This window comes from Echinops telfairi, unplaced genomic scaffold, assembly GCF_000313985.2.
Source record: "Echinops telfairi isolate 266 unplaced genomic scaffold, ASM31398v2 ScPeMD7_9;HRSCAF=40, whole genome shotgun sequence".
NCBI lineage: Eukaryota > Metazoa > Chordata > Mammalia > Afrosoricida > Tenrecidae > Echinops > Echinops telfairi.
The window spans coordinates 91,112,854-91,124,756 of NW_022103906.1; positions in this window are offsets into that span (position 1 = coordinate 91,112,854).

Below are 11,903 nucleotides of genomic sequence, written 5' to 3' on the forward strand. Positions count from 1 at the left end.
CCAGTTGCCTACAGATGCCGCACTCCCCCTCATTCACAATGATAATGATTTTTTTTTTTTTGATGCCTGATACCTGATCCTATCAACATCTTGTGATCACACAGCCTGGTGTACTTTTTCCATGTGGGCTTTGTTGCTTCTCAGCTAGATGGCCGCTTGTTTATCTTCAAGCCTTTAAAACCCCAGACTCTATATTTTTAGATAGCCGGGCACCATCAACTTTCTTCACCACATTTGCTTATGCATTTGCTTTGTCTTCAGTGATTGTGTCAGGAAAAATTCATCTCAGAGGACAGCACTGAAGGTACAGCGCAGGCAGAGAGGCATGTCATATCAGAGCACATGAGCAAATGAAGGGGGAGAAAGAGAGAGTGGACACATCCTGCCCCACCAAGCCCTGAGAATGTTATTCCCGCTCAGAGCACCCAAAGCACAGAGAGGACCATAGGGCTGGCCCCACTATGAGACACAACATCCCTCACTGGCCCATAGTGCTACTGGGGACAACACTGGAGACACAGTGTGGGAATTGTGCCCTATCTCACCCCACCACATTGAGGCGAAACACTAAGGGTGTGCAACAGAACAGCAAGGAGAACAGAGCACAGAAGTCCCCAGGGAGTACCAAAAATAGACTTTGGGGCCAGGGCGGGGCATCCCATCAGACTCTATGGGAAATCACTCCTAAAGGTCAACCAACAGACCTTGAACTATTTACAGGCCCTTCTTTTTTTTGTCGCTGTTTTTTGTGTGTGTTGTTTTTTGGAGGGTGGTGGTGGTGGTGGTGGTTGCTTTGTTTTGCTCTGTCTTGTTTTTTGTGCATATTATTTTCTCTGCTGGTTTATCTAGATAAGATAGGTGGGGTAAACAATCCAGAGGAGAAAACAGCAGGATTGACGGTTCCGGGGGACATAGAAGAGGGGGAAAGGAAGTGGGTGTCAACAAACCCAGGGACAAGGGAACAACAAGTGATACAAAATTGATGGCAAGGAGAGTGTAGGAGGTCTGGAGAGCTTGATTAAGGGCAATGTAACAAGGGAACAACAAGTGATCCAAAATTGATGGCAAGGAGGGTGTAGGAGGTCTGGAGGGCTTGATTAAGGGCAGTGTAACTGAGAGGAATTAATGAAACACAAATGAAGGCTGAAAAAGGTAGTGGGACAAGAGGAAAGTAAACGGAAATAGAGGAAGGAACTAGGAGGCAAAGAGCATTTGTAGAGGTCTAAATAAAGGCATGTACATATGTAAATATATTTATATATGACGATGAGGAAATAGATCTAGGTGCATATATGTATAGGTTTAGTATTAAGGTAGCAGATGGACATTGGGCCTCTACTCAAATACCCTCTCAATGCAAGGACACTTTGTTCTATTAAACAATAAGCTCTTATCATCACAGTTTATGTGGGACAGGATTTCAGGAGCAGCTTGGCTGGGCAGTTCTACTCAGAATCTTCACGTCTCAGCCAAGCTGCTGGTCATGTTTCCAGTAATCCTGGGCTGGATCATCAGGTTGGAAGGTAGCTCACTCACATGAGTAGCAAGCCAGTGCGGGCAGTTAGTGGGAGGCATCTGCCTTTCTCCACTTGAACGGCTTTCAAGACTGCTGGAAGGTATTTACGAAACCAGCAGCCGGCACCACCATGCACACCATCCTGGAGGACGAAGCAGAATGAGTGCTGGTCTACACACACACACACACACACACACACACCTGCCTGCAATCTCTTATTAGTCACCCAGGTCAATCCAATGAACATGGAGGGAGACTGTACTCCATTCAGCAGGGTGAATATCAGTAGAGGAAGATTGTTTGTGGGCTATTTCAGAGGCTGCCTGTCCCACCTCTCTTCTTCCCTAACAGGTTCCTTATTTGGCAAGTAGGCACAGTGGCCCCTTGCTCTCAGGAGAATGCCCAGCATACAGGAGAGCCCCTGGGACACATTATGTTTCTTCTGGACCTGTCGCCACTGTCATTAAATTTGTTAGCTTAGTTTCCCCAGTCTATTACAATCTACCTGACTCAGAGAGCCATTTGGAGACAAGAAGGCTCACATGTAAATCTCCTCTTTTTCCTCAGGATTTCCTACAGCTTCTGAGCTGAGCAACAATCATTGAATTTTATGCCTTTGTCAAAATAAGCTGTCAGAAACTGGCCCAGATCTATTAGAATGCAACATCATTCTCCCTGCCCCGGCATTCACCCCCTGGTGCAGGGACCTGAGGGGGCCCAGCAAACAGACATAAATCCAGAAATCTATAATTCTGTATCCCCCGAAGAAGTGGTCATAAAGTTCATCACTCCAGATATATGGGTAGAGGGAGACAAAGGGCAAATTGAATGAGTTTCAGAGGGACTGTAAAGCAGAAAAAGAGATCTCGCTAACTGTGTCTGTCTCATTATAAGCAAGCCAGGCAGGGGCAGATTTATGGCAGGGTGTTCAGTGGCTGGCGGGCACGAGTGTTAGCCTCTCTTCCATGCCCGCCATGTTGAGTACTCATCAGCCCCTGTGAGTGATGGCGATGGCCCTCGGGGAATTGGCACTGCCCTCGTAGCCTGAGCAAAAGAGCATGGCCTGGGGGTTGTGGGTGTCTCAGAACAGACTGTGCCCTAGACACACGTTCTGCGCCCAGGTGCCAGGTGTCGTGGGACAGAGTCATTTCGCGTCTGCTCACAGGGGTCAGGCCTGCTTTCCCAGTGTCCCTCCTGGTGTGCTTGCTTCGCCATGCCTCCTTCCTGACCCTTGTTTCCTTGTTAACAAAGTCTGTCCTTTCTGGAGCAAGCTGAAGCCAGGCAACGTGGCACAATAAAAAAGGGTGGAGGTGGCGATGGGAAGGATGGGCCCTGCCCACAGGAAAGAGTTCTGAATGTGGAACTGTACACTCCTTGGCCATTCAGTATTCAAACCCACCTGCGGCTCTGTGGGAGGAGGATTTCAGAAACACCCTGAGTCAGAGTCAACTCAATGGCAGCAGACGTTAGGGGTCTTAATGCTTGGTCACAAGTTCCTATGATGTTATAATTCAGAGACTGGGAGTTTTCAAAGGCTGCTGCACAGGTAGCTTTGAATGGTGATGCTCTAGTTACTCTGGCTATGTAACAAGTCACAAAATGCCATGACATGAAGCGTGCATTGATGATGTTTGCTGATTCTGGAGGTGAGGAATGTGGAGGAGCACAGCAGGGATGGCTGATCCCTGTTTTATCAGCCCCCGCCAAACAGTGGCACAGGGTAGGCACATCGGGACCTGGCCTAACATGCCAGAGGAAGACCAGATTAAGAAAATTGGCTTAAGCTTATAGAACACTCATTCTCAAACTTCAGAGTGCATCCTATTACCTTAGGATACCTGTTAGAAACAGAGACACGGGGCCTACTTCCAAAGTTTCTGATTGAGTGGACTTGGGGATTACCGCAGTTGTTTTACACTTCTCTCAAGTTCTCAGGTGCCATTGCTGTGGGTGGTCTGAACCATCATTCTGGGTGATGAATGCTCGCATAAGACTAATGAGGAATGTGCTTGGCTCCCAACCAAAAGGCTGAAGGTCTGAGCCCATTCATGGGCATCTCACAAGAAAATCGTAGCTATCTACTTCTTGAAAAACAGCCACTGAAAGCCACGGAGCACAGTTCTACCCTGACTCACATGGTGGTCACAAGTCAGAATTGACTCCATAGAAACCAATGAGTTTGCTTGCAAGTGAGGCAGATTTTAAGCCAGACCGTGAGATGATCATCTTAATTTTGTAAATAGAATTAGCTGGTGTGTGAAGGATGGGCCTGCAAAGACTCTTATCAACAGGTTTTCACAGCAGTACCAGAAAGAAGAAACTCCACAGGGCAAAGAAAGTAGGTCCGGCAGAAGAATGATAAATGGTATTGAACTGGCAGGGTGTGGCGGGTCATGGATTTGGATAGGGGAGAGGCAGTGGAGCTGGGATGAATGAGAAGAAGAGAGATGGTAGTTCAACGCCCAGGTTCCTGGTAGTGATAGCTGGGTGAGCGGTGTCAATAGAGAAGACAAGACTGAAGAAGGGACATCAGTTCGGCAAGGGTTGGGGTGTGCAATGTCCTGTGAGTGCAGGGCATGCACATGGGGGTGGTTAGGAAATTGTTGTCTTTGTAAGTGCAAAGACTGAAGAAGAGATGTGGGTTCTGTTGGGTGCTCTCAAGTCATGTCCTACCAATAATGACCCTATGTACAAGAGGAAACACTGTCTGGTTCTGCCCCATCCTTACAACCATTCCCAGGCCTGAGCCCATTGGTGCAGCCATGGTGTCAGTCCACCTCTTTGAGGCCCTTCCTCTTTTCTCCGGGCCCTGCACTTTATCAAGTGCGCTGTCTTTCTCCAGGGACTGGTTTTTCCTGACATTATGTCCGAAGTGTGTAAGATGAAGTCTTGCCATCCTTGCTTCTAAGAAGCACTCTGGACATAACTCTTCCAATTCAAGTTGGTTTGCCCTTTTAACAGTCCATAGTATTTTCAATATTCTTCTTCAGCACCTCAATTCAAATGCAACAATTCTTCTATGGTCTTCCTTATTCAATGGCCAACTTTCACAAGCATAAGAGGCAATGGAGAATACCATGACTTGCCTGAGTTGAGGGTGATGGTGTGGCTCTCGCTGGCAGAGGCCGTGAGGCCAGACATGGACTCAGGGGAGCTATGCAGAGGGAAATGATCACCCTCCAGTTGGGCCAGTGGGGCAATCAGATAGGGTTCAAGTTCTGGAAACAGCTGTGCACTGCTGAGCATGGTATCAGCTCCAAGGGCATCTGAAGTTATGGTCTTTGTTTTGCCGCATCAATCTTGTAAGACCTGCATATGATCATTTGTATAATTAAGAACATTTGATGCATGATATAATTAAGAACATTTGATGCGTGATATAATTAAGAACATTTGATGCGTGAAAGGTACCGACCACATGGATGTCTTTTCTACCAGGCAGACGGTGAGTCCTGCTTCTGCATCTGGAGCCCCAGGTGATCCACTCCATCCTCAGACCCCCTATGCTGCCAAACTCTACAACACGGAGAACATCTACCTGTCCATGGTGGCCGGATGGGCAACAACTGGGCCATCGGATTCTGCCAGGCCATCTGCTGGTCTGGGGGCTTACAGGAGCAGAGGTTAAGCGCCTGGCTGTTTTCTGAAAGATTAGAGGTTAAGCAGGAACGGGGAGGGAGCATTAGAACTGATTGTGATGATGTTTATACAATTCCTTTACAAAATGATTTAACTATGGAAATGTATGATATGTGAATATATCAAGAAAATGACTGAAAATAAAAGAAAGAAACCAAACCTTTGTCAACTTTGGGTGAAGCAGGAAGAGTTTTTGCTTAGGGGGCATTGAGCTTATGTTAATGATGGTACAATTTGGAAAAGGATATCAGTAATGGTTATACAACACAAAGAGTATAATCAATGGCACTGAATTATACATGTAGAAGTTGTTGAATTGGCAAATGTTTTGTTGTGTATAATTTTTCCACAATTAAAAAAAATAATTATGTGAATAGCAATGAGTACAAGGAAGAAGAAAATGTTCTAGAATTGATTGTAGTGATAATTGTACCACTCTTCTTGAATTGTATGACATGTGGATGAAGTGCCAATAAAACTGTTAGACAAAAGCATCAGTCGAGAAGAAAGCAGAAAATATTAAACACTAGAACAAATTTAAATGCATCATACAGGGTGCTAAATTTTAACTGTATCTGCAACAATCCACTTCCCAATGCAGTCTGCATGTTAACAAGGCTCGTCACATCCCTAGTTCATTGTCAGAGGGAATTCACCACGTGGATCTCTTCTTCATTTAAAAAACAAAACAAACTAAAACAGTTTTAAAATGGATCAAAAGAGAGATCAATATCAAATAATATTAAACTTTGACTTAACTACATCTGCCATAATCAACTACAATGCTCTCTGTCTGACAACAGGTATTCACAATTTAAGCTCTGATGCCATTCCCTCCTTCAATTTCAGATTATATTTTTTTTACAATCTTCGGATCACACAGGCTGGTGTCCTTCTTCCTTGTGGACTTAGTAGACATCTCCCCTAGATGGCTGCCTTGAGACCCCAGATGCTATTCTTTCTGATAGCTGGGCACCATCTAGTTTCTTCACCACACTTTGCTATAGCACCCATACTTCTGTGATCTCTTCATGAGGTCAAGCATCAAGCAGGGCCATGTCTTAAGAAAAAATTGTTCTTAGATTGGGGCTAGAATTAAGTGCAAGCCCCAAATCCATTCATGTAACTATGGTTCATATATATCTCTGGTTCACCTTAAAGACATCATTGTCACCTTATGTTAGAGAACACCAATACTGACTCATAGTGACCTCATGGGGCAGGGTAGAACTTCTCCTGTGAGTCTCCTACCCTGCAAATGTTCACAGGAGTAAACAGCTTCATCCTTCCCCATTTGGAGCTGGCTGGTGGTTTTAAACTGCTGATCTTGCATTTAACAGCCCAAAATATAACCACTATATATTGACAATGTCATCAGTTTAGTCAATTGTGTAGAATTCAAAACACTGTTGAGAAAAGGAAATTATATGAGTATAGGACAGCTATGCACTACAATACATGAATTGTTGATTTGTACAGATATATGATTACTTTTTGGTATAAAGCTCTTTCTTATACATAGATGAGTGTCACTGGTTTGTTTCTCTAGACAACCTTACCTAACATTCACTTTGTTAGTTTATCACAATCCTACTTACAGACCTGGCGAAACAGAAACTTGCCTGGGGTCAGTATTCCAGGATAATCAGGTCCATATGGAACTGGCAAGGATGACTGGTGGTGCACAGATTGACTACTTAGCCACCAACATAAAGGTTGGCAATTCAAAACCACCCGCAACTCCATAGGAGAGATATATTTTAGTCTGCATCCTTAAAGATTACAGCCTTCTACTCTGTCCTAGGAGTTGGAACTGACTTGACAACAATAAGTTTTGGTTTAAATTAATTATTAAACCCATTAGAGTGTGAGGGTCACTTGTTTAAACAATAAATTATAAACCTACTGCTGAAAAGTGTCATCCAAACAAATGATAATCTGGATATAATATTTTGTCCGTTAGAAGATACTGAACTTGAGCAAGAACAGTGGTTTTAACATGGAAAGACAATAAAATTTCAAGAGGACAATAAAATTTCAAGAGGAAAATGCTTCATCTAGATTTTTGGACGGCATTCCAGATTTAATAAATCTAAATCTCTGAGGGCATTAAGATGGCCTGTGGGGCGTGGGGTGGGGAGGCTGACTTGTTTGTGGCTAGCTGCAGAGTTTGTCCACCACATGGAATTGCGCCCTCACAGAGGGACTGAGAACACTGTGCTGGCTTCCCCCTCCAGTCTCCTGTTTTTATGAGGCACTTTGCCTAACATCTGCTAAAGCAGATGCTAAAGATGTTACGCCCTTACCATTTGTTGGAGAGGAACTTTTCAGCTGCATGTTTGTACTGAATTCTGGTGTCTAGTGATCCTCAAACTCACCAAAATCCAACCCATTGCCACTGCCTGTATTCTCACTCACAGCAATCCTACATGACAGGGTAGAACTGCCTCAGTTTTGTTTTATTTTATTTTGAAGGCTGTAATCTTCACAAAAGCAGAATGCTATTTCATTTTCCCCAAAGAGCAGCTAGTGGGTTTGAAAACTTTGACTCAAATAGATAGGACTTACTTCAGGAAACCCTTTCAAATGCAAATTCCCAGGCTTAGCCTCCAGAAAATGTGGAGCCCTTGTGAGCAAACCGACAACACTTGTCTTGGAAGAAGTACTACCAAGAACGCGCCCTAGAACTGAGGATGGCAAGACGTGCCCGCACATACTTTGGACATGTTATCAGAAGAGGTAGGTCCCTGGGAAAGGACATTGTGCTCGGTCAAGTGAAAGTCACTGAAAAGAGTGACATAGTGAGGCTTTGACCAGGGGCTCAAACATAATAACAGGGCGGGTGGTGCCGGACCGGGCAGTGTTTGCTTCTGTTGTGCACAGGGTCGCTGTGAGTTGGAACTGACTCACTGGCATCTAACAACTAGAGCAAATGGTTTAAGTGCTGGGATGCTGCAGATTGGTAAGAAGGCATTCAATGTCTCTAAAGACCTGGCGAGGTCTTCCATGAAGATTACAGCAAGAAACCCCGACGAGGCAGTCTACTTGGTGCCTTGGCTTTGCTAGGAGTAGAAATGGACTCTACAGCAGCTGTGGGGAACAGAAAGATTTCTCCCAAGTTGTCCCCCCAAATCTGTTAGACTTAGGACACTGCTTGCAGCTAGTGATGGTCAAGTTAACTCCCTGAAGGCAGTCAGTTGCTAAACAGCTGTCTGGACTGATAGGGCCCCTCCCTGCTGTTAAAGGCAATGGACTACTTCTCCCTAAAGGCTTACAGTCATCGATTTAGTGCCTGTAGGTGGAGTTTTACATCACACTGATAATGGTTTCCATGGTCAGAGAACAGGGCAAACCAGCTCAGTGACCCCCAAAGTTAGGCTGTCATCCTGAATCTGGGATCCACCCATCTTATCACATGTATACCCCCAATACCTCCTACGTGGATACCCCTAGATCACCCTCCTCCCATTACCGTATTATCTATAGCACAACCCTTTCCTGTGACATATGTCTTTACCAGTAATTAGGGGGATTGTATGTCCCCAGAGAATATATAGGCCTGGGTTAGCAATAAAGAGCTCTCTTTCGGGCTCCCCTCTTGGCCTCTTGTAGTTCCCCCTCTCCTCTCCCGTCCTCACTCCCCTATTCTCTTTCCCCTTGTCCTCCTTCCCTTCCCCCTCTCTCCACATGGACCACCAAGCGGGGATGAGGTGAGCATGCTACCATGAAATGTGTCTGACTCCATTATTTCAATCTCTTTTATCTCTCATGCTCTCTGACTTTAATAAAATATTTAAATATCTCAACTGTACAACTGTGCCTAACAAACCCGTGATTAGTGGTGGGGAGCTTGACCTTCCCCTGCAAGCAGCTAGCAATAACAAAGCTGGATGGGAATCTAGATATAAAACAAGTCCCCCTGGTGATTCGGATGTAGGCAGGCCTCCATGAACCACATTGTTAGGAACATTATTTTAGAATTTATTATTCTCTTTAGGGCATGCCAATTTGAACATGTTAATTTCATGGTTTTAGTCTTAGATGACCATGTTATTTCCTACTTTCGAACAATGCCATGCTTTATCTCCCCAAACTCCATTTTTAGATTTGGAAGCCAAAGCACTGATAGATTGAGTGATTTTTTTCTTTCTTTCACATTTCAAATGCATTTATTGAAATACATGGGCATGTCACCAGCAGTAACAGAACTCAGCTTTAAATAAACATGACTGTTGAAGGGTTCTCTGGTGACCTGTACTTAAAACATCAAGGTGCGATTATAATTCCCATCCCTCCATATTGTAATGACACATTTCCATCTCTTTAATGGAGCCTGAACCATCCTAGCTCACAGAAAAGCTAATTGAAGAGCATCTAAAGAATTCACAACTGAAGGACAAGATCTGTGAATCTCACCAGATGTGTTAGAAAGGATTCTCTAGAGAAACAAAACCAGGTCACTTATGATTTTATATAGATAGATACAGCATGAAGGAATATAACAGCTAATTAGTCCACAGAGCAGTACAGAGGGCTCAGTTCAACTCACTTCCATGGAAGTTAATATGCTAGAATTCCTTCTTCAACTCATGAGGGCTGCTGGGTCAAGGAAGCAGACAGCTGAGTCTTCCCTACACTCTATCTCTTTTCTCTTGCTCGAAGATTTGATGCTGCCAGTTTTCAGCTGTGGTTTTGATGGCTTGTGAGTAAGCCTTGCAGGGTCTTGGCAAGGAAGAGTTGTCTTATCTTCATGCTGGGGAAAGGTTTCTATAGGGCTACCAGAGAAGTCAGATTGAGTGATTTCTACAAACCAATAGAGCTTGTCAGTAAGAGAGCTGTCATTCACACTAAGGTCTTCCAGATTCTGGAATTTGTGTCCAGGACAGAAGTTGAACGGAGAATGTAGCAGTTCCATAATCTCCTGTCAACGTGTGAAGGGGTGGAGTCTAGCCTGTCAATTAGGTCAGAGCCAATGAGGCCTCTGTGTGGGCATGGCCTTCTTCTGGGGATTCTGGGAACTCTGGTCTTCCTTCCTGGTGGTGGGAGACATTCTCTTTCTTCTTCACATTCCTGTTCACAAGCCACATGGAGCTACACTGATGGAACCAAAGCCCTGGAGCTGGAGGAGCCTTGTGGAGACCCCTGCCACCACTGAGATGCTTCCACCACCACTGGATCCACAAGACTTCCCACCCACTGGCCTGTGATCTTCCTGCATTTGGCATCATTGCATGTGTTGCATGAGTCTGAAGAGGCATTTATAGACTGGTATCAGATATATAGGCTAATATTGAACTTATGGACTTGATCTGGACTGGGCTGGGATGTGTTCTTTCTATACAATTACTCTTTCATATAAAAATCTTTCTTGTACATATGCATGCCTTTGGGTTTGTTTCTCTAGTCAACCTGGACTAACACAGAGAGGATTGTCCATGTCAAGACCTGTGGGGTTGAAAAAAAATGACATTCTAGAAATGAGTAGCCTGAGTGAAAAACCGTTGAATTCTATCGTTCAGGTTCTACATGGAGAACAATTTCTAGCATAGCAGTATACTTGACTTTACTATTTTCTCACTTGGTTACTTACGCTTGGGAAAGATTTGGGTCTTCCCTGTAATTTTGTTTAGTTTGATGAGGTCTTAATTAGATTGTATCACTTCTCACCTCATAGTTTATCTCATGTTTATAGCAGCATATAACAATTAAAAAATTATTAATATTAAAAAACCCTTTTAAAATCTTCTATTGTGAATTACATGGGCATTTATATTTCAGATCATTATTTCTGTGTTCAGCAAGGCAACTTCTCTATCTAACCTATCTATTGGCTTGGCCAGTCCCTCTCCTTTTTTCTTCCACTAGGATATTATCTCGCCCTAGTGGCGTAGTGGTTACACGTTGAACTGGGATCGAAATGGTTGACAGTTCAAAGCCAACAGCTGCTCCTGTAAACAGTTACTGACTCGGAAACCTCCACAGGGTCACTCTGAGTCAGCACTGACCCCCGGCAGGGCGAGTGAGTCACCCAGGTCAGCACATGCCTGCACGCTAGCCTATCGTTTCCCTTCCCTCCTTTTCCTTCTTCACTCGGTAACCACCAAAGTCGGTTTCGTTTGGTATGAACCACTTTCTTTTGATTATTTCTGTCTTTTATAACAGGGGTCTCATATAACATTTTTCCTCTTATGATTCAATTACTTCACTTCTCTTCATGGCCTCCAAATCCATATATGCCTTGAGGTGTTTTTCACAGTCTCACCATCATTGTTTAGCCTCGCGGAATTGTCTGGTGGTGTGTCCCAAAGTTCACTTACCCATTCTTTTCCACTGATGGGCATCTAGCTTACTTTCATCTTCTTGCCATTGCGCATGGTGCTGCAATGAACATGTGTGTGCACAGATCTGCACATGCTTTGTCCTTTATTTCTTTCAGATACGTACGAGGAAGGATTGCTCAAGCATGTCGTATTTCTATTCCCGGTTGTTTGAGGACGCACCATATTGCTTTCCACAGTGGTTGTACAGTTTATAGTCCCACCCGCCCTGTATGAAGGTCCCTTCTCTCACACCCTTTCCAGCATATTACTTTCTTTTGTTGTATACTTTTAACTTCGCTAGCCATGCACGTGTGAGGTGGTATCTCATCGTTGTTTTGATTTGCCTCTCTCAAATGGCAAGCGATTGTGACCAGCTCTTCTTTAGTTTTTTGGCTGCCTGGATGTCTTCTGTGGTGAGCTTTCTAGTC